We start from the raw sequence: 24,514 nt of genomic DNA, 5'->3' as shown, positions 1-24,514 counted from the left end.
TGTAAATACGTATATACGTTAGCAGTTGGTATGCTCTCCATAAGGGGCAACACAATTGTAACCAATAAAATTGGCAGAAGGGTGTGATGAGCCATAATAAAGAGGGCTAATAAAGAGGGATAATAAAAAGGGATAATACAATTATACCTGTATGAATGATGATGGCACTCACCATGGGATGAAGAAACAGTTATGCTTTATTCGTGATACAGGCAAACTACAGCATGGGGGAAGAGGAATACCGCTCATGGCGTTCCTCTTCCCCCATGCTGTATTTTGCCGGTATCACGAATAAAGCATAACCGTTTCTTCATCCCATGGTGAGTGCCATCATCATTCTCTACATGTATGTTTTACACTGATTTCTTGATTGAGCACGCATTGAAGTTTACACGGACTCTAGTGCCCTGGGGCGTTATATACCTGTTGGCAGGATTACTGCGGAAGCTGTGCCGAATGCTTTATCCATCACACCTGCATAATAAAATTATATTTGTAGTCATATGGGCAACCAGCGGGTATATAAGAGGTGAAAACATATAGAGACAGGCCTGTCGCTAAAGGACGGGCAAACCAAGCAATTTCTTGGGGCCCCGAGCCCCAAGCAGAGCCTGTACTTGTGCTTCCTATAAGGCTGCAGCCGCCTGAGCGCTCTATAGAGAGCCTCAGGCGGCTGTAGCATTCCTGGCCACTTCCCGAGTTCCTCCCCTTCCCTGTAGTGTGGCCGAGCTCCTCTTCCTCCTGGCTGTCAGTCCGGCTGGGTACCACATGGTATAGGAGATTCAGTTTCCTGTTCCCAGCTGGACTAAAAGGAAGTGAGCACTCAGTGAGCACTCCTGTCAGTCCGGCCAGGTACCGCGCAGTACAGGAACAGGAGATTCAGTTTCCTGTTCCTGGCCGGACGGAAAGGAAGTGTACACTGAGTGCTCACTTCCTTTTAGTCAGGCTGGAAACAGGAAACTGAAGGTAGAGGAGCTCGGCCATGCTACAGGGTCCAGGGAAGGAGCCAGAGGAGGTAACTGAGAACATAGGTAGGTTAGGGAGGGGAAAAAAACAGAGGGGGGGGAGTAAAAAAAAAAAACATATGGAGGGAGGGGGGAGTAAGAAGGACAGGGGGGAGGAGTAAGAAGGAAAGGGGGAGGGGGGTGTAAGAAGGACAGGGGGAGGGGGGGGAGTAAGAGGGACATGTGGGAGGGGAATAAGAAGGAGAGGGGCGGCCTCCATTTCTATTTTGCTTGGGGCCCCAAAATTCCTTCAAATGGCCCTGTATAGAGATATAAATACATGAAAAATACTTGTATATAAAAATTCATAAATGTATGTATATATATATATATATATATATATATATATATATATATATAAAGAGGAAGCAATAAATAAAGATAAGTAAAGACGTGCACACTGACGTGGATGTGGATGTTCAGTGTGAAACGACTGGAGGCTAAAAGCAGAGCCCAGTGCACTTATTATTCGAACATGTTATTCGGGTAATAAAGGTAGTGTTTATAACAGAAAAGATCAGGATGGTTAATGTACATATTAAAGGTTACACTCCTAACTTCTTTGTTATGGATGGCCCCACTAAAACGTGTGACCACATGACATGGGTACCAACGACCACGAACCTTATCCCTTTTGACAGTAAACACAACCAACTATTAGATGTCAGTGGTAACTTTTTATTCCCCACATTATCCCCCTGGCTCTTATTCATCGTACCATGATATAAGCATAAGTGAATCTTCAGTGATCAAATACAACTCGAAAAGGCCGCAACCTATGGATATCTGGTGCACATTCCTCTCCGAAGCTTAAAAAATGCGGAATTAGAATGAATATAGAAGAGGGATACTAATAGATGGCAACCGAGAACTTACACACCAATCCTACCTCAGGCTGTTTGGTCAATCTCACTTTAAATACCTGACATTCCTTATTTTCATTTATTTTTTTTTTTCATGGGAAAACTATATGTAAAGCATTACCAGCTGTGTCAGCCGTACCTGGATATTGTCTGCCATGCACCTGATGCGTTGGCTTAATATAGTGCAAAATACAGATCGGACAGATTCATAGGCGCAAATTTATAGGACCTCCAGCATGGGAGTCCCGGTAACCCGTCTGATGATGTGAGTCAGGGGGAAAGTCTTGTGCTATTAGATTGTCTGCAAAGCTTTAAGGGGTAGATAACAAATGTTTTCAAATCAACTGGTGCCAGAAAGTTATACAGATTTGTAAATTACTTCTATTTAAAAATCTTAATCCTTCTAGTACTTATCAGCTGCTGTATGCTCCAGAGGAAGTTGTGTAATTCTTTCCAGTCTGACCACAGTTCTGTCCCTGTCAAGAACTTTCCAGAGCAGGAGCAAATCCCCATAGCAAACCTCTCCTGCTCTGGACAGTTCCTGACACAGACAGAGGTGGCAGCAGAGAGCACTGTGGTCTCCACTACTAAACACTGCAACACATATGAAACATAGAGCAGTGGTCTCCAAATCGTAGACCTCTAGATGTTGTAAAACTACAACCTCTGCCATGCCCGGACAGCCAACGGCTGTCCAGACATGCTGGGAGTTGTAATTTTTCGCAACAGCTGGAGGTCTACAGTTTGGAGACCTAGGATATAGGGGGAGATTTATCAAAACCTGTCCAGAGGAAAAATTGCTGAGTTGCCCATAGCAACCAATCAGATCGCTTCTTTCATTTTGCAGAGGCCTTTTCAAAAATGAAAGCAGCGATCTGATTGGTTGCTATGGGCAACTGGGGAACTTTTTCTCTGGACGGGTTTTGATAAATCTCCCCCATAGAGTATTTAAAGGGGTACTCCACTGGAAAACATTTTTTTTTTTAAATCCACTGGTGCCAGAAAGTTAAACAGATTTGTAAATCACTTCTATTAAAAAATCTTAATCCTTCCAGCACTTATCAGTTGCTGTTTTTTTTTGTTTGTTTTTGTTATTATTTCCTTTCTGCATGACCACAGTGCTCTCTGCTGACACCTCTGTCCATTTTAGGAACTGTCCAGAGCAGGATAGGTTTTCTATGGGAATTTGCTCCTACTCTGGACAGTTCCTAAAATGGACATATGTGTCAGCAGAGAGCACTGTGGTCAGTTAGAAAGGAAATTCAATAAGAAAAGAACTTCCTGTGGAGCATACAGCATCTAATAAGTACTGGAAGGATTAAGATTTTTTAATAGAAGTAATTTACAAATCTTTTTAACTTTCTGGCACCAAAATTTTTTTTTCCAGTGGAGTACCCCTTTAAATAACAATGCAATAGGTCTACAATTTGTGGTTGCACACCCAAGTGACAAGACATTATTGGCACCCCCATAAGTGGTGATGGGCTGCGCAGGTTTCATACCCCCCCAAGGTTGGGCTTGAAAATCCTACTGCAATGCTATATACAAGAGCAAGACTACATAGTGGTCTACAGACACCGCACTCTATAATGACACCTGGTCTGGCCATATAACAGTTTAGTCCCCCCACCATTAGAGTCAATGTACGGTCATAATCATAAGAAGAAATAAAACACAATGGCAAGTAGAATTTTTATGTAGTGCAGTAAAAGCGGTATAATGAGTATAATCTTCAGGCTGCAGCTGGACAGAACAGATGTTTTTATATAGAAAACCAAGCAAACAAACAGATGGTATTGTTATTCCCAGTTAGAACCGTTCAGTATGGGACATTTCTGTGGATTTTATTGTTGCTGTGGATTTTTTTTATATATATTTTTTTTTTTACTAAAACTAAGAGAAGTACACATCAGTAATGAATAAGTTACAGTTCATTCAGTGTCCACAACATCAAAAATAAAGTAAAAAAAGTATAAATATACAGTATATAACAAGAATATACATTACAATTTACACCAATATAGATAACGCTCAATAGTTTAGAAGCTGAGATTGAGATCTTTTTCGCCTAATATATTGAAATTACTAGCAAAAAATTACCGAAGCCTGCAAATCTGGTAATCCGACAATTGTTTCTAGCACGTAACTAATCTAGTGTGTTCTGTGGAGTTCTAAAACACTGACGCAGAAGACTGAGGGTATATTGACACTGCTGAATCTCAGCCCGGAAATATTTCGGGTCGGAGATTTTGTCGGAGCGTCTGCCAGCGAACATGTTCACTCTTTTGGCGCGTGAGTTACTGTGGCACGTGAGTTCTTCGCCCGCCGAAATTCCACAGTGTGAAGGAGTCAACTGAGGACCCATTCACACCAATGCTAGATCAATGCAGCGGAATTCCGTTTAGAGATTCTATACGCCTTTATCAAGAAGGGGCATCTCCGCTGCCGGTCCGAAAAAACAAACATTCTCCCTGAAATCAAGCAGTTTACTCTTTCTAGCAACCGTAAACTGCGCTAAAAATTTGCAGAATGAGGGAGGACACGTCCCCTTCACTGCAAGCTCTACTCACTCGGCCAGCATGGTGAAGGTGGTCAAAAGTCATATACTTTTTGCACAAGGACCTTCCTTGTGAAAAAATTATGTTACTTTTTGATTATTTGTGACAGGATTTTAATGATAAATGCCCCCTAAAATGTGCTCATATACTTTAAATCAGAGGTCCTCAATTCAGTCGTTAAGGCCTACCACAGTTCAGGATTTGAATTTTTCCCTGTTCTGTTCCAATGGAGAAACTGGAAAAACCTGGAATGTTGGTGGGCCTTGAGGACTGGGTTGGGGACCACTCATTTAGATGGCTTGTCCTTCCAGCAAGTATTTCTCTTGACTTCCCCATTGGACTAGTGCTACATGGTGACTTAAGGCCAGGGCTGTGGAGTCGGTAGATAAATGTTCCGACTCAGACTCCTCAGTTTTTTGTACTTCCGACTCCGACTCAGACTCGTCTGTATTAATATGCAACTGTATTTTATACATTCCTTGAATGAAAGAAAGGCAACATACATGTCACAAAGATATCAGTGACTACAGCACTGATGGGACACAGTCAAGAGAATACAAAATTATATAAGTGACTTACAGGCAGGGCTGGACTGGAATCCAAAATAGGCCCGGGCATTCTAGAATAAGTAGCCCATTTTTTTGGTGGAGGTCCAAATGCTGGGACCCACACCAATAACCTTGGTTCTCCAGCTATTGTAAAGCTAAAACTCCCATCATGTCTGTAGAATATGTATTTGAAGAGAAAAGTAAAGACCGGAAGGGGGCGCCTAGTGTGTTACCGCAAATAAAGAAGGAATGATGAAGTAGAGGCAGGTGGGTACAGGTTGCCTGTAGGTAATGGGTGCTCACCTGGAGCGAGTGGAAAACTTGTGTATCAACCCACCAACCGGGGTAACAATGCTGGAGACAGCTGCCGAGCCAAGGGTTCAGGAAAGGGCTTGCCAAACCTGGAGGAAGTACCATGGAATGATGCAAAAAAATCCTGTGGTTTCTAGTGTGGAAAGGAAGGATTGGACCAGAGAAGCGATGTGGAACAAAGCTGGACCGCTTTATTGAGAATAAAGCAAAGTAAACAAGATAACGCGTTTCAGAAGACAACGCCCCCTTCTTCAGATCAGGGATGCCATGCCAGACATGCCAGTGTAGTACAAAAGTGTTGGACAGATTATTGGTAGCCAGGGACATCCGTGATGCATCCAGACCATGGGCGGAAGTAGTTGTCTCTAAGGAAGCGTCGCTAAGGTAGTGTCAGAGCAATGGTGCATTGTCATAGAGACTTTTGGTTGTTTTAGAACAAAAACAAAGCTTATCTATATGAACCAAAAACTAAATCTGTAAAACCTAGAAATGGTTTATATTAATCTTAAAATGTAGTTATAGGCTTAGCAAATGCAAATCAATTCAATGTAGAGTCCTAAGGAAGAGAATGGCCCCTGCCAGATCCTCTTTCATAGAGGCTCTTAAGTCAGATTTCATTATTTTTAGGGCTGAAAATAATCTTTCGACACTGATTTGGGTGGGTAGCATTGCAGTAACTATTTAGTAGGAGTCGGAGTCGGTGCATTGTTTGCCGACTCCGACTCCAGGTACTCAAAATTTCCTCCGACTCCTGGACTCCGACTCCACAGCACTGCTTAATGCCACACAGTATGGGCAGTTAGGAAACTCCTTTCATTACAGAACAAAGAACATTTATTTTTGGGACATCTTTCTGAAGGTTCTTTATCTTTGCAAGTGAATTTTATGTATTTTCTACAGCCTCATTGACTCGATCCCAAATTAAAAGAACAAAGCAATATCTTATGCTTCCAAGAGATCCTGATTCTTAATAATAGTAATAAGAATTAGTAATATACTAGTCTCAATGATGGAAGTTTACAAGACCATGGTATATAATACAATGAAACCTCTTTAAAAAAAGACCACCTGCAATTGCATTGAAAAATGGCCTTCTATAGGAGTGGCCTTCTCAAAGAAAACGACCACTATGGATAATGTATGGTGGACTGAAAATCCATCACGTGATCTATTGGAGAGGTTTCAAAATAAAACAGTGATATAACAGTGATGTTTCTAATCTTCTATTCATTGGACATAATGGTGTTTGATCGTCTTCAACTATTGATAATCCAATGGATGAAAAGCCTTATAAACATTACAAAGCTTTATCAAGGTTCCCTGGATCCATAATAAGTTCCTTACCAGAGTCGGCACGGTATTGGTGTGCAAAGTGTTTCTGAAATGCCTTAACTTAGATTGTAAAGTCAATGGCTGTGATCTCACAGCCTCGGGGGATCTAAGTATTTTGCCATTTGCTGCTCCCTACAGATGACTTCTTTTGGTATGTATGACCAATAATGATGTCAACTCAAGTATGAACCAACATGTCATTGCTGTTTGCTCAAGTCCACCAGACGAACCCCCCGGGGATATGCAAGGTGAGGTTTTTCCATGGTCTGCTAAGGTTCCTACCACCAAGTCTTGTTGTTTAGTCACAACTAAGGGGGCGACCTCCAGCAGCTGTCATAACACCTTGCACACGTCTCCCACTAGGCAGATTTGTTAAAAGTGTAAATACAGTCACTTGGTACATAGCACAATCTCACTGAGCAAATAGTTTTCTTTGACTCCCAGTAGACCGGTCTACAACATTGCCTGCTAGGTAGGAAATCTGCATGACAACAGGCAAGCAGCAGAAGGGAGGCCAAGGCAAGCAATGTGCATGGTTAGGAGCTTTAAATGACTGATGATGTGTTATGAACATTAGCCACTACACAGTGGTATGGCTATGTGTCATTCCATGGCAGAAATACCTGGTAAATGGACTATCCTGCAGATTGGAATAGGCTTGGCACCTAGCCTGTAAAGTGGGGTGTACGTTATACTCTTGTTATCGGATGATTTTGCATTAGAAAACTGCCAAAACCAACCAGCAGAACTGCCTTCGTAATCCCAATGTCCACTGGTCTCAAACAAGGACATGATTGTCAGCATATAGGAAACCCAAATATTTAGGATTGTTGTTTCCCTTGTTTTATTGGCTCTGAGTCCAGTGCACCAGTTAAACAGATATAGTTATAAAACCCCAAACAAAAAGAGCTCTAACAGCAAAATATAGCAAACTACATAATTTCTTTAATGAAGATAAAAAAAAAATATAATAAAAATCATTTAAAAGCACCATCTTACACACAGGGATAAATGCCCTGGAGGAGCAAATAAACCATGGCAAAAAAGGAAAAACAATACTGCTGGTAGAGACAGAACAAGAATACATACTGTATGTGTATATTCGGCAAAATAATAGTGGTCTTGTAAATAAAATAGAAACACTAAAGCACACCAAAAAAAGAACAATAATCACTGCCATGTATAGAGCCCATACCCAGTGCATATAAACCCCAACATATTTTTTGCTGAAGAAATGCTTCATCAGGGGCATGCCCCCTGTCAAGGCATTTATCCAGCGAAACATAAGCTGGTTTTGAATGGGCACAATGATTATGCTGTTCTGAACTGCCTTCTTTGGAGTTCTAAATATAGATATAGCTAGCTAGATTAAAGGATATCCCATCATTACTGGTGCCTTGAACTCTCCTTTCTTTTCTAAGTGCAGAAGGATTTACTTTGTAATAATATTATAAGGGTAATTTTTATCTGCATTCCGCCTATAAGGTCTGTAATGCAAAACCAATGTTTCTCTACGGGGCTTTTCATATCGCTGTTTGAAATACGCAGTGCATGTATTCAGAATATGAAAGCTTCCATAAGTCACCAGTATTTCATTCATACTTCAAAGAGGCTGTCTAAAACCTCATGCACATGACCGTATTTGGGATTGAACAAATGGGATCAAAATCTCCTATTAGATACATTGTTTTCTGTGCTTCAGGGGAAAACTCAGTCTGTCATGTCAGATGCAGTTCTCAAGGCAGAATGCACCCATTACCCCCAGTCCAAGATTACAGCAGTCGAATAGACTAGACAGTATTTAGTAAAATCCCCACTGTTACTCTCCCCTCAGTATTCCTAAAATTACTCCCATTTCCAATTTTTCACACCAGTTTGCAATTCCCTGGGTTGCCTGGGATTTTTAATTCATGGCCAATTCTTAGTGATGGCAAACAACGTATGATCCTCGGGATGCAACACCATGGACCTTCAACGATCTATGAATGAAGCAAGCACCACTCCTCTTTCATGTTCGTCCAAGCAGCACTGTACATGTGGGTATGGTTGTGCCTGGTAATGCAGCTCAGCCAATTTAATGGAAGAGGGCTGAGATGCGGTACTTAGCACAGCCAAAATGAGCGAGTGCTATAGCTCTTATGTTCAATAAGTCCTCAATGGTTGGACCCCACCATTCATTCAGTTAGTGTAGTGTAGCTGTCATTTCAGGTGACTTTTCAGGATTAGCTGCCCTGTGTGTGTACATGAGGAGCAACACTATTTGTATCTATTATATGACTCGTATATGGTAATCTTAGCAGATTTCTTAGCAGGCTTCATCTATAATTTCAGTTCTCCTAGAGCTGGTGGGCAGAGCTCCCCCTCCATTGACTTGTTTTGCTTTTCTGGAGATCACCCACCCTTATTCATAGACTTGTATTGCTTGTCTTGCAGACACAGGACAAAGCTGAGCTGATTCTTAGAGAAAATTTGAGCAACAGGAGAGGGAAGGAAGAAGTTTGATAACAGGAGAAGGAAGCATTTTTGTCATGATGTGGTAAGGATGTGATGAGGGCAGATGGAATTACCCTAGGGGCAGATGGCATTTACCCCTTGTGTTCGTGACGCCAGGGCGTGGTTTACCCTCTACACCACCTGCAGGTATACCGTTGGATCCTGGGCTAGGCACGGGGCAAATAATGACTCCAACGCCAAGTTACAGAACAACATTAGCTGTACTGAGTCAGACAGGTGTAACAGTCTACACAGCTTGGCTAGGCCCAAGGAGGTGACCAGTGACTTCAGAAACCTTAGGGCTTGCAGGGACTTATAGTGGACTTGGATGCAGGCCATGCTGACTTGAGACAGGATGACTTGGACTGACTTGACTATGACAGACTATGACTGACTTCACCCCTTCTGAAGCTAACCAGGTTTTGACTTGACCTGTGGGGCAATGGACTTGAGAATCTGTGGCTGCTTGACTGACTTTAGGCCTCCTCTGGTCTCCAGACACACACCTAGGACTTGACCTTACTGTACCTCAGCAAAGACTAAGAGCACAAGAGAGCAGAGGCTCCACTCAGGGCTTATATGGGGGAGACCCTGAGGGCGTCCCATAGGCCACCCTTAGGTCACATGGTCACTGATACCTCAACTGGGTTACAACAGTTCTTAAAGGCATAACACATTTTATATACAGCACACACAGCATAACATAGAAGCACAGGAGCAAGGGGGAACAGGTGCAGGGGGGGGGGGGGCAGGGGACACTGTAGGGAGACTGCCTCACAGGGCAACTAGGGTATAGGGGTGCAACTCCTGTACTGAGCCACCACAATAATATATATTACAGAGTTTTATTATATTCTCTTGTACTAATGATCTATGCAAAGTTTGTTCAAATGACACAGTGTCTATTTAAAAAATAAAAATAAAAAAAACAACCTGGTTACAGACAAAATTAAAATTTCAAGATTTTGTGGAAAAATTTGCTTTTCTACTAAGAGGGAAAAACTGACATAATTCAACAATTATTTATTGTTGGCATAAGAAAACATAACATATCAGGACAATGCCACACGTCCTCTATATACAATGCACCATCAATCTCCAGGAAGGCTGCTGGGGCTCCTTAGAAGTCGTAGAGTTTTATTAGAGCTAAGTGCATATTCCTCACTGAAGTCTATTTCTAGAAGCAATGGAACATTTCCCAGAGTGGGTCTCTGATCTCGAAAGCTAATGAAACACATGCACATAATGATTTAATCACTCTCTGCCGTCTGCTGTTTACATATATTGGGCCCGATGTATAGCTCTTCTCTCTTTCGCCATAGCTGGTGTTTAATGAAATACACACGAAAATTCGTCAAGAACTTCTCGCTTCGGCAGTTGATGACTTATCCTGCATAAATTAGTTCAGCTTTCAGGTGCTCCCGTGGGCTGGAAAAGGTGGATACAGTCCTAGGAGACTCTTTCCTAGGACTGTATCCACCTTTTCCAGCCCACCGGAGCACCTGAAAGCTGAACTAATTCATGCAGGATAAGTCATCAACTGCCGAACCGAGAAGTTTGTGACGAATTAAATTTACTGTCAGTTCGCTCATCTCTAGTCCCCACTATTAGGAATGTCAATACAAACTATAAAAAAAAGGCCTTGCAGATGAGTCGTGTGTTCCAGCCACTAAACTTTCATGTAACTGAAGGATAGTGGTGCTAAACACAGGGAGACACTCCAATCTAAAATCAGATGGAACACATTACATACCCTAGAATGTGAAGATGACGGGGGATTCAACTCACAAGAGGTTGGTCTCAGACCAACAAACTGCAAATTAATGTCTTTGGTCAGAGCCTTAGGCACCATGTGTGCTGCCATATGGTGCCTCCTTATGGCTGTGCAGTACAGAGACTTTTATGGGTGCGTTATTATGGCTCTGTGCAAGCAGTGACTAGATCAGCTATGGAGCCAACCTTTTATTGTCTACAGGTTATGGCAACCAGTGTGCCGTGAGGACCTGCAGGGGTAATGTGGCACACTTATGGGGAACAGGACACAATAGGAACACTGTGCGGTATCATTGCACCTTCGCTCTGAGGTGTCTAGGCCAGTAGAGGCCAGAAATGTCACTTCACCTTGGGAGAAGTGTCCTGCTGGAGAGGACACCAAGCACTGCAAAGGAAAAGAGAACAGTAGGCATCTTTCCTTCTTGGGGGGATCTTTCCTACAGGGCCGCCTGTGTAAAGAGGGAAAGCTACCTACAGTAGGATGCTACATACAGGGAAGCAGACTACCAACAGGTGGTTTATACATGTAGGGAGCAAATTACCTACAGGGGGTCCTACATACAGGGGGAAAACTACCAACAGGTGGTTCTACATCTGGGGATAAAACAACCTATAGCGGGGTTTTATACACAGAGGGTAAACTACCTACAGGGTGGTCTTACATATAGAGGGCCAACTACCTACATGGGAGGTATTATATATATATATATATATATATATATATATATATGGTCAAATTTCCTAAAGGGGGTCCTACATACAGAGGGCAAACTACCTACGGGGGAAGGGGTGTCTTACATATAGGGGCAAACTACCTACAGATGGTCTGACATATAAAGTGCAAATTACCTACAGGGGGGTCCTACATACAGGGGGCAAACTACCTACAGGGGATCCTACATACAGGGGCAAACTACCTACTGGAGGGTCCTACATCTGGGGAGAAAACAACCTACAGCGGGGTTTTATACACAGAGGGAAAACTACCTACAGGGTGGTCTTACATATAGGGGGCAAACTATCTACAGGAGGGGTCTTACATATAGAGGGCCAACTACCTACATGAGAGGTATTATTTATATATATATATATATATATATATATATATATATATATATATATGGACTAATTTCCTAAAGGGGCCCTATATACAGAGTGCAAACTTCCTACGGGGGGGGGGGGGGGGTCCTTACATATAGGGGCAAACTACCTACAGAGGGTCTTACATATAAAGGGCAAATTGCCTACAGGGGGTTCTATGTTGGGGGGGTAGAACTACCTACAGGTTGGTCCTGCAATTTTTCAAGTGTACACCAGTTCATAAATTCCCCCCCAAGGCTTTTTTGTAGAAGTAACAATTGAAACACACAGCTCTACTTCGTAGCTGTATACACAAAACGATAAGAGATATGTAATGTAGACTACATGCAGAATTGCTTCATTTACTATTCTAGATACACCGGAGTAATAAAATGGTTGGAAACATTTACACAGCATACCATACATATATCCGTATATCCTTCCTTCTTTTTATAGAATTGTTACGGACTGTAGAGACGTCTCACTAACTGAGCACAACAAGCATGAAAGAGAACAGGTTCCATAGCGCTAACACTATACAGGAGTCATCTTTTTGCTATGCAGAAGGGTATGGATGGGACCTTCCAAGTTTGTAATGTTGAAAAATACTGTAATCATATGTGTCAGAGAGAAATGTATCTTTCCCTTGTATAAACAAGCGGCTACAACTGAACAAAAACATATGTAACACAATGCAGCAACTAAAACTCTACTTATCGGAAAAGACTCACAAAACATCCTAAGCAAATAAAAACCAAAGAGTAGTACACAAAGTCCATAAACACATAATATATGGACAGTATGAAGTAAACATGTGTGGAAGGAAGCCAGAAGATGGGCAACATCAAAGGTGCCAATGATTTACAGCTGGACAATGACATCAAACAAACCGGGGATCTCTGACTGGGTCATATCAGTGGAGGATCAGAGTAAATTAGCAGATAGACATTATTTGGAGGCCTAAGTCCTGCACTTAATGGGAATGCAGAACTAATGTTGCGCTGAGCTTTCATGGTGAGGAAAACATATTGTAATTTGAAGGAAGCATGTGTTAAACTGATAGGGGAAAGACAACCAAGTATAAATTACCACCGGAATATATGTATTAAAAGGGGTTGTTCAGTGAAAACAAACTTATTCCCTTAGCTCCGGCTCTTCTGCTGCACAGAGTGGGGATCGGCATGCATCCTCCATGGATCTCTATGAGAGAGCCAGAGATACACGAGCGATGTACAGCGCTCCTGTATCTCTGGCTCTCCCATAGAGATAGATGGAGGGCACGTGCTGACCCTCACTCCGTGCAACAGGAGAACCGGAACTTCATGCAGGAGAACGTGGGCGGTCCCAGCGGTCAGAGCCCCCACAATCAGCTATCCCCATCACAACCCCTTTAAGGGTAATTATCTAAAAGTACCAAAGCCGCTGAGAAGCAAACAGATAATAAAAGCAACTGATGGTATTAAAACATATGATGGATGATGATATTTTTCAAATGATTAGCTATAATCTACTGCATAATCTTCAGAGCCCAATACAGTGAAGCTTAGAAGTCCCACAAATGACAATACTAGAAGCTCCAAGCAATTATCGCCATTGTCACTAACTTCTTGCTGCCAAGTGGAGTTGTTTTGACAAACTTTGCATAGATCAAGTACAAGTGAAGATGAGAAACTTTGTAATATATCTTATCATCAAGATGCTCCTTTTTTTTTTTTTTTTTTTTTTTTAATGACTCCCCCTGCTAAACTTTAGTTCACTCAGTTCTGTCCTGTTTTTACAAGACAGTTTTGATTACTGAGAGATCGGTTGACATGCTGCAGATACAAGTCTATGGAGAGGGGAGGAGGGAGATGGAAGAGGGAGTGAGTTCATAAAGCAGAGGCAGAGAAAAAGGCTAGATTTTATCCCAGAGCTTGATTCGCTGCTTAGACTGTTCACTGCTGCTCTATAATGCCCTCCATGTTGCTGGAGATCATGGCAGCTAGTCTCCAACCACTAGTTCAGGGACAATTGAAAATGAGGCCAGGTTAACATCGGTGTTGAGCTCCATTCAGGGGAGCTCTGTGTCCTGGGTCTGTTCAGAAGATGGGAGTTGAGCGAGGAAAGAAAAAAAATACCACAGGTCTGTTTTTTTTTTTTTCTCCACTTGACCCCTGAAAAACAGCAGAAACCTGACGGACCCCATTTAAAGTCAAAGATGCCCATTGGGATTCGGTTACGATTCAGATCTGTGGTTGTTGTTAGAACGAACTTTGCAACAGAACTCCACACAGAGCCCCAATGCAGATGTGCACTTAGCACTTGAGATGGGCTACAGAGGAGTACATTGGTGAAAAATGACATGCACAAGTTATATAACGGCCAGAAATAGTGCTGCTCCTCATGTACACACATATGGCAGCTATAGGGATGTGAGAAGTGTAATGCAATGTGCACTGTGCAACGGAATCCCATTGACAGCAATACAATTCTGCTGCACTGGAATTTCCAAGGGCAATTTCTATGCGGAACTACACCTGAAAATTCTGCAGTGTGACCCTGGGCGTAAAAATTCTAGCCGGAGATTCCGAGTGCACCCAGTGCCGACTGAATCAATCGGCCCTTGGACCGAGAAGACATTGCCCAGACATAGGCAGTAATGTCTCCCATGCGGATTCTGCCAAAAGGGTGACTGAGATCATTCTTTTCGCCACGGAATTCCGTAGTGTGGACTGTGCAGCGGAATCCCATTGACTGCACCGGAAGTTCTGTAGTATGAACCTAGCCTGTGTCCTCAAGGGGAAGAAAAGTGTTGCCAGAAAACTTTGGTGGAAATCCAATATTCCCAATTGAGGGAAAAATCAAGCCTCCATACATGGTTGGTCACACCAAAATTGGAGGGTTTTGGCCAACTTTAATTTATTGTTTATGGCCGGATTTAGTACTATAATCGATCTTCTATAGATTCATGATGAGTTAGTGTATAGATCAGTAATAATGAGGTACTTCGGTGGAAAACTTTTTTTTTTTTTTTTAAATAAACTGGTTCCAGAAAGCTAAACAGATTTGTAAATGACTTCTATTAAAAAAATCTTAATCCTTCCAGTACTTATTAGCTGCGGAAAACTACAGAGGAAATTCTTTTCTTTTTGGAACACAGAGCTCTCTACCAACATCACAGTGCTCTCTGCTGACATCACAAGCACAGTGCTCTCTGTTGACATCTCTGTCCATTTTAAGAATTGTCCAGAGTAGGAGGAAATCCCCATAGCAAACATAGGCTGCTCTGTACAGTTTCTAAAAATGGGGAGATGTCAGCAGAGAGCACTGTGCTGGTGATGTCAGCAGAGAGGCACTGTGTACCAAAAAAAAAAAGAATTTCCTCTGTAGTAGGTTCCTCAGCAGCTAATAAGTACTGGAAGGACTAAGATATTTTTTATAGAAGTAATTTACAAATCTGGCACGAGAATTTACTTTCTGGCACGAGTTGATTTAAAAAAAAAGTACCCCTTTAACAACACCTTTATGGACAAGTCTCTGCCCACACAGGGATCCCTCTTTAGCAAGGTTTCCCAACCAGGGCGCTCCAGCTGTTGCAAAACTACAACTCCGAGCATGCCCGGACAGCCTTTGGCTGTCCGGGCATGCTCGGAGTTGTGGTTTTGCAACAGCTGGAGGCACCCTGGTTGGGAAAAAAACTGCTTTCTAGTAAGTCATACAGCACTAGGCCGAATAATGAATCATCCCTAAACTGCATATCTTTCTTATATGCGGATGACCACTTTAAAATGAATGGCCGACCACATAAAAGAAAAACAGATATTTAAGTAAATTGCATTTTTTCACTAAATTCTCCAAAAAGACAGGTGTCAGGGGCTTCACAACCAAATCTTTCGTCTGGAAAGACATGCGCCTGTAGGTCAGTAATCCTTGATATGTAGCATTTTAAAACTATTTTGGAATAATTTCTTCTCTATTGGCCAGCACAGTACTCGCACAGGAGATAACAGCTGGAATTGACTAGGAAGGGGGTGTTGACAGTGTCCGACGATTGCCAAAAGAGGATTACGCTTAAGACGGAGGCGCCTAAAGTGGCCAGATGCGAGGAACGGGCCCGTGTGCTGCTGTATTCTGTGCAGTGTTCACTTACTGCAGCAATGGTCGTGAAAATAATCAATGGTTTTTATTTGGGAAAAATACATCTTTTTTAATACAGACTTAAAGGGGTACTGCGGTGAAAACCTTTTATCTTTTAAATCAACTGGTGGCAGAAAGTTAAACATATTTGTAAATTACTTCTATTTAACAAATCTTAATCCTTCCTGTACTTATTAGCTGCAGAATACTACAGAGGAAATTATTTTCTTTTTGGAATGCTCTCTGATGACATCACGAACACAGTTCTCTCTGCTGACGTTATTATAATAATAATAACGCTTTATTTATTTATTGTTGTCCTTAGTGGGATTTGAACCCAAGTACCCAGTATTGCAAGGCAGCAGTGCTAACCACTGAGCCACCATGCTGTCCTTAGCATACATCTGCTATGCACGGTTGCTAAAATGGACAGAGATGTCAGCAGAGAGCACTGTGCTCGTGATGTCATCAGTGTTCCAAAAAGAAAGGAATTTCCTCTGTAGCATTCAGCATCTAATAAGTACTGGAAGGATTAAGATTTTTTAATAGAAATAATTTACAAATATGTTTAACTTTCTGCCACCAGTTGATTTAAAAGAAAAAAAGGTTTTCACTGGAGTACCCCTTTAAAATGTGCACAAATCTTTAAAATAAAAAATAAACTGTGGGCAAGGTATGCTATATCTTGTCATACCAGTAGCTATATAAATAGAAAATTATTATTGTTTTAATATTATTATTATATTATGAATAGTTAATTAAACTTCGGTCAAAAGGGTCTACCTCTAAAGACAGAGGGATAACAGGCTGGTGAATTGATGAGGATCTAGCAAACTTGGCAGTAAACTGTTTACTTTCCCTGCAGCGCCACCTCAGGTAAAAAGAAGCATTACGTAGTTTTTGTGTTGGTAGTGAGTGTGCCTTGTATCCAGTGTGTTTGTGATGATTGTGCCATGTATTCAGTGGGTTGTTGTTGAGTGTGCATTGTATCCAGTGTGTTGGTGATGATTGTGTCATGTATTCAGTGTGTTGGTGATGAGTGTGCCATGTATCCAGTGTGTTGGTGTTGAGTATGCCATGTATCTAGTGTGTTGGTGTTGAGTGTACCATGTATCCAGTGTGTTGGTGTTGAGTGTACCATGTATCTAGTGTGTTGGTGTTGCGTATGCCATATATCCAGTGTGCTGGTGTTGAGTATACCATGTATCCAGTGTGTTGGTGTTAAGTATGCCATGTATCCAATGTGTTGGTGTTGAGTGTACCATGTATCCAGTGTGTTGGCGTTGAGTGTATCATGTATCCAGTGTGTTGGTGTTGAGTATACCATGTATCCAGTGTGTTTGTGTTGAGTGTACCATGTAGCCAGTGTGTTGGTGTTGAGTGTACCATGTATCCAGTGTGTTGGCGTTGAGTGTATCATGTATCCAGTGTGTTGGTGTTGAGTATACCATGTATCCAGTGTGTTTGTGTTGAGTGTACCATGTAGCCAGTGTGTTGGTGTTGAGTGTACCATGTATCCAGTGTGTTGGTGTTGAGTGTGCCATGTATTCAATGTGTTGGTGAGAGGTGTGCCATGTTGTATCTAAAGTGTTAGTGGAGAGGGTGGCATGCCACACCAGGCCCCCTCTTATCTTCACTTTTTGGTCCTCATCTCAATACATGGAAGCAACGCTTAGCCCATTACTTGCCAAGGCATGTTGCTGTGGTCAGAGAGGGCATTTCTTGTGTGTCAGATTGCACAGGGACACACACTCTATTGACAAAAAGAATAGTAACACCCAATTGTAAATGTATTCATACATTTCCTGGAGGAATAACAGGAAACGCCCCCTTCCATAGGCTTCCAATGAGGGGGCGGGGCGTGACGTCACAATTCCACGGCCCCTGTATCGCCCGTCATCAGCCACGGAGCGATCTTCACTCCCTGCAGCTCATAAACGGGGGTGCTGCAGGAGAGATCGTGGGGGTCTCCAGTGGCGAATCCCCCACGGTCAGACATCTTATCCCCCATTCTTTAGATAGGGGATAAGAAAGAAGTCTGGGGGCGGAGTACCCTGTAAAGTATTTTCACAACTTTAGTTAAAGGGGAACTCTGGTGGAAAACAAATGTTTTCAAATCAACTGGTGTCTGAAAGTTAAACAGATTTGTAAATGACTTATATTAAAAAATCTTAATTCTTCCAGTACTTATTAGCTGCTATATAAAACAGAGATATGTGTGAATTTCTTTTCTGTCTGACAACAATGCTCTCTGCTGACACCCCTGTCCGTGTCAGGAACTGTCCAGATTAGAAACATATCCCCACAGAAAACCTCTCCTGCTCAGTTTCTGACACGGACAAAGGTGTCGGCAGAGAGCACTGTGGTCAGACTGGAAAGAACTTCACAAATTTCTCTGCAGTATATCTGTAGTATACAGCAGCTGATAAGTACTGGAAGGGTTAAGATTTTTAAATAGAAGTAATTTACAAATCTGTTTAACTTTCTTGCACCAGTTGATTTGAAAACATTTTTTTTCCCACCAGAGTGGGAACATTTGACTTATAAGACTAAGGACTACGGAATTAACCTTCATCAATGGGTACAATCCTTTTGTGATTATTGGGAGAGATATATCAAAACCTGTGCAGAGGAAAAGTTGTCCAGTTGCCCATAGCAACCAATCAGATCGCTTCTTTCATTTTTAACAAGGTCTCTACAAAATGAAAGAAGCGATCTGATTGGTTGCTATGGGCAACTGGGAAACTTTTCCTTTGCACAGGTTTTGATAAATCTCCCCCATTATGTCTATATTCATTTAGGTGCCTGGTTTATTTATGGGTCTGGTTTGGGGATTATGGAGGAGATTTATCAAAACCTGTCCAGAGGAAAAGTTGCTGAGTTGCCCATAGCAACCAATCAGATCGCCACTTTCACTTTTGAAAAGGCCTCTGAAAAATGAAAGAAGCGATCTGATTGGTTGCTATGGGCAACTCAGCAACTTTTCCTCCTGACAGGTTTTGATAAATCTCCCCCTATGATTTTATTCGGGGGTCTTGGCTGGGAAATAAATGTATTTAGGAGTCTAATCTGGGGTCTTAATATTTTAGGGGTTTGGTCTAGATGGTCTCAATTTATTTAGAAAAACTCTGAAGTGGCCAGGACACGTCATCATGGCGGTCTGGACTGAAGGGGGGGGGGGGGGGGGAAATGTCTAGAGAGAAGATGTTACAATGAGTCACTGGATTTATGGAGAAGCTGTCGGCTCTCCAGACAAGTCTGCTTTAGTAAATACTTGTATTCCACAAAAGTATACAGAAAGTATATGCATAGCCCAGATCTAATTGTCGTCTAGGTGTTACATTACATTACTTTTCCCCCTTGTCAGGAAGAGGCGTCCCTACATATCAGCCATGATTGGACACTGTCAGTATGAAGGGACACAGGGTGAATGGTCACAACCTGCTGCCATTCTCTTCATATAAGCTCATTGCCTTTGGTCTACTGATCTGCCATTGTGTACTGTGTAGAAAAGGTATCTGGGAAAGGAACGATTCCTCTTATATAAGACAATTGGTGAGTGTTGGGTTTGTTTGCTCTTCTGTATGGACATCTACATCGTGCACAAGTTCATGAAAGGACAGACCGGGAAGGTGGCGGAGTGTGTTAGACAATGGCTCTGTCCACAGAGGAAATTGACTGACACTTGGAGATCATATACAGTAATTTGCTCTAGCACTAAAACAGAGGTCAACTAAGTATGGACTGAACCCGGCCACCCAGGGTTTTCAGTACCCAAGACAGCTGCCTATTCTACACATCTCTCATTTCGGAGCTGAGTTTCTTGCTCTGATCTGATTCGCCTCGATTTAACTGCGCTGTGTGAACAGACAGTGTAATTTGCATAGACTGTGGGTTACAAATAGATGACCCAATTGTATGCCTAAAGGAAACCTGTCACTTTCATGCTGCTTGAACCACAATTCATGAGGCCGGTCTTTGTCAGCTTCTCCCTGCCTTGATCGATAGTTATCTTCCTAGATCCAAACAGGAAGAGATCGATCAACCAAGGCTGATATGGAGGGGAGAAGCCACTGGGGACAGCCCTGATGACTTGTGGCTCAGCTGGAACAAAGGAAAGCGCGCCATAGTGGGATATTGTAAATCAATAGGAGAAATGAACACAAATTCAGGTGCTCAACCTCGGTGGTTGTACCAAGCCATGTACAACGATGGTAAACGTGATGGAGATGAATTAATCTCGAATCCAGCAGCCGCTCATGGGATGATACTGCAAACACACAAAGACCTCCAATGGAACCACAGGACCATGCAACACATTTCGCGGAAAACCGTTCATCAGGCATATATGCCTGATGAAGCGGTTTTCTGCGAAACGCGTTGCATTGTGGGTAATAAACCTTTTACTCTACACGAGATCCATGCACCTTGCTTGATCCTGTGGTTCCCTTGAAGATCGTTGTGTGACTTGTGGCTCAGGCAGCGTGAATAACAACAGGCCCTGTCCCATAAGATTAACCCTCTTAGTATGATTCTACCTGGATGAGCTGGTTTAGCTTTTCTAAACCTCGGCGAATACTTCTTTTGCAGCCAATATAAATGTATCGGCGACCATGTTATACATGAAAGCATTGAGTCTGCTAGTGCAGGAGCTACAATTTGTGGGGGCTCTTCACATTGACTATTAGATGGGGGTCCATAGCAGGGGTTTCTTCTAGGACATTCTTGTGACTTTATAAGTGATTTATCCTTTATAGAGTATTCTATATGCCATAAATGTGTCATGGATGTGGCTCCATCTCTATGAAGACCACTTCTATAGGGAAGAGGGGTCTCTTGACCCTCAACCTGCTGGCCGCTGCCTCTATGCATAGAATCAGGGATATAGTAGTCATGCATGTGGATCGGTAACTCTGATGGGATTTAGTGTTGAGCGCAAATAGCAGCACTTCGCAATTTCGCGAATATTTAGAATATAGTGATATATGTTCGTAATGCAGAATAATCTATTTTTTTCCTGAATATATGTGAATATGCAAATATTTGGAAATATCGGCACTTCCAGTCAGTGGACACTCCCTTCTTTTAGGTGAAAAATATAATGGCGCATGCGCACTATGCAAATTTCATTACAAATTTCCTCATGAAAAAAAAAAAGAGAACCAACATAGCGATTATGCGAATTTCGCAAACATAGGACAAATATTCATCCATAAATTTGTGAAATATCGCAAATTCGAATATGGTCCCTGACGCTCATCACTAATGGGATTAAGGGAAATAGCCAATAATGCTTGGTGTTGCCTCCCCACCAGGCAGGTCTATTCTCCAGGGGTGGGACCTGCATGTATGAGACATTTATGGCATACCCTATATCAGTGATTCCTAACCAGTGTGCTGGTGTGCTCTGTAAGAAATATGGCGACTGTACGAGCTAGGACTTCTGGGGCATATCACCGCATCTAACTTCAGAAGGGGCCTATATGCTGGGGGAAAGCTACCTACAGGGGGCCAAGCTAGCTACAGGGGGGGGGGGGGGGGCTATATACAAGGGGAAAGCTACCTACAGGGAACAAACTACCTTAAACGGGTACTCCACCCCTAGACATCTTATCCCCTATCCAAAGGATAGGGGATAAGGTGTCTGATCGCGGGGGTCCCACCGCTGGGGACCCCCACAATATAGCATGCGGCACCCCCCTGTTTCTTGTCCAGAGGCGCTGGAGGGTCTGGGTCCAGACAACGGGAACGGAAGTTCGTCACGACTCCACCCCCGTGTGACGTCACGTCCCGTCCCCTCAATGCAAGTCTATGGGAGGGGGCATGACGGCCGTCATGCCCCCTCCCATAGACTTGCATTGAGGGGACGGGACATGACACGGGGGCGGAGCCGTGACGTCACGAACTTCCGTTCCCGTGGTCGGGACCCAGACCCTCCAGCACTTCCAAACAAGAAACAGGTGGGTGCCGCATGCTATACTGTGGGGGTCCCCAGTGGCGGGACCCCCACGATCAGACATCTTATCCCCTATCCTTTGGATAGGGGATAAGATGTCTAGGGGTGGAGTACCCCTTTAAGGAAGATCTACAAACAGGGGGCAAACTACCTACAGAGGGGTCCTACAAACAGGGGGTAAAGCAAACTAACCACAGGGGGTCCTAGATCTCGGGGGCAAACTACCTACCCATTTAAAGATATCTTTGATAGTGACATTGCTACAGTGCTATAAATTGTAAGATCTAGCAGGGTCCATCCTCTGTTCTTCCATTGTTGTAGACCTTTTTTTTTTTTTTTTTTTTCATTATTCATGTGCCGCCATTTCAATATCAATAAGGGATATTGTAGCAGTATTTGCAGCTTATTTTTTTTTGTTATAAATGAACATAAAAGTCCAGCATGAATTGCCTTAAAGATTCCGTATTTTAACAGGCTGCCACGTGAGGAGGTTATTTACAGCCTTGTATCAGCGCCTGCTTCACTACCCATGCCAGGAGGATCCAGAGTGCAGCAACCAGGAATCTGGAATGTGTTTCATCTGAAAAGAAGCTGCTAGAGGTGATTTAAAGGGGTACTCTGGTGGAAAACATTTTTTTAGGTATTTATAAGTCAACTGATGCCAGAAAGTTAAACAGATTTGTAAATTACTTCTACAAAAAAAATCTTTACCCTTCCAGTGCTTTTTAGCAGCTGTATGCTACAGTGGAAATTCTGTTCTTTTTTAATACATTTTTTGTCTTGTCCACAGTGCTCTCTGCTGACACCTGATGCCCATATCTGGAAATGTCCAGAGCAGCATTGGTTTGCTATGGGGATTTTCTCCGGCTCTGGACAGTTCCTGATACGGGCATCAGGTGCCAGCAGAGAGCACTGTGGACAAGACAAAAAAGAAATTCAAAAAGAACAGAATTTCCTCTGTAGCATACAGTTGCTAAAAAGTACAGGAAGGGTAAAGATTTTTTTTTTTTTTTTACATTCAAAAAAGGATTTTATTGAAAACAACAGAGAAAACAATACACAAATAAGGTGTGCAGGAAAAAATCAATCAGATAAAGGTCCAGGTAGCCTTGGGAGGCCATAATAGGACAAAAACATGAGCACCAAATCCGAACATCGGATAACAACATATGGTAAGGAAAATATGGTGAAGGCAATGAAAGCAGTAGGAAGAGCGACACAAACTGACCATAGGGATCATAAACAAGCCTATGATAGTAAGGAAGAGCCAACTATACGGCAGTGCTATGTATGCACTTGTAACTGATTTAGGCACAGGGCTTAAGTCCTACAGGAACGTATGGAAACTGAGTTCCTGCACTTTTTCCCCCCAGGACTTTGCCCCTGTTTAGGCCCATCTCATACTGCTATAAGACATCTGTCTATTGGGGTCTTTATGGTTGCAATATCTGAACTGCCCCAAATGGTTTTACCTAACTTAGATTATTGTATAACTCTATACTGATCCAAGTTTGGCTCCTTGATACCACTGGGTCCAATACTGTGACCTTAAAACAGAACCTAATATGTGGACCTATTACATTTGTCTATAATGGGTTTTTCAGAACCAGAACTGTCCATTAGCACTAAAGGTGGATTAACACATAACATGGAGGCATTTTTGTATCTCTATTATAGCTGCCGCTCCTGTTCTAACATCTAATGGATCTAATGACTTGAGCTGACAGCATCATGAAGATCTAGGAGGCTACCAATTTGGGTCATTAGACCCGCAGTTAGGCCGCCATAAAAGGATGTGAAAAAGAATGAATCCAACTTTAGAGCTCACAAGGTAAAAAGCTTCACATGGATTCTGCCGCCAGATAAGAACTATTGAGTCAATAGGAATTGACGTTAAGTTTTTTAAGAGGAATTTATATTGTATTTTATGGGAAAAAAAAGAAAGGATGTGTTACTTCTTGGTGCAGATTCAGCACGGAAAAGTCGGATAGCCTCATGCAGACTGATCTGATCTGCTGCCAAATCTGCTGGAAATACGAGGGTTCTGCCACGTGATTTCTACGCATGTATTTTCTGCCACCTAAACATAGCCTTAGGGCCCATTCACACTACCAACATTTTAAGCTGATTCCACTTGCAGCATCCTTCTATTGATATCTATGGGATTCTGTTACTCAGTACACACTACCGAATTTCCATTGCAGAATTTCTAACAAGGAATTCGATTCTGCCAAAAGAATGAACAAATCCATCCTATCCACGGAACTTGATTTGCAGCGTAAAATTCCATGCGACATATGCGCCAATTTCAGAATTTCCTCACTTAGCACGGGCCCTTAGAGGTCCGTCAGAGAAACATTACTACTGCATCCAAAATTCTGCAAAAGTTAATCATTATCTACGCAGCTTTGCTTTTTTGCTTGTTTGTACGGCTTCTCTGGATTGCTGTGTTGTGGGTTCGCATGGAAAATCCTCAGTT

At 42.4% G+C, this 24,514-nt stretch overlaps 1 protein-coding gene and 1 long non-coding RNA gene across 5 annotated transcripts in view; one reads left to right on the top strand and one right to left on the bottom strand.

The window, feature by feature from the left end:
• Nucleotides 1–24,514, bottom strand: part of COL24A1 (collagen type XXIV alpha 1 chain) — a 294,542-nt gene that overhangs the window by 265,967 nt on the left and 4,061 nt on the right. The gene's annotated exons all lie outside the window — the stretch shown is intronic.
• LOC130283271 (uncharacterized) lies at nt 936–24,514 on the top strand. 3 transcript variants are annotated; one of them, XR_008846627.1, is made up of 4 exons: nt 936–1,015; nt 9,051–9,153; nt 22,510–22,635; nt 23,713–24,514. It is a non-coding gene; the product is annotated as an uncharacterized LOC130283271 (long non-coding RNA). The 3 variants fall into 3 exon arrangements; XR_008846626.1 differs by having other exon boundaries at nt 961–1,031; XR_008846628.1 differs by lacking the exon at nt 936–1,015 and adding an exon at nt 6,781–6,865.

The sequence above is a fragment of the Hyla sarda genome, chromosome 7 (assembly GCF_029499605.1).
Source record: "Hyla sarda isolate aHylSar1 chromosome 7, aHylSar1.hap1, whole genome shotgun sequence".
Taxonomy (NCBI): Eukaryota; Metazoa; Chordata; class Amphibia; order Anura; family Hylidae; genus Hyla; species Hyla sarda.
Note: the sequence above shows the minus strand (reverse complement) of the source record. Positions and strands in the feature narration are given on the sequence as shown.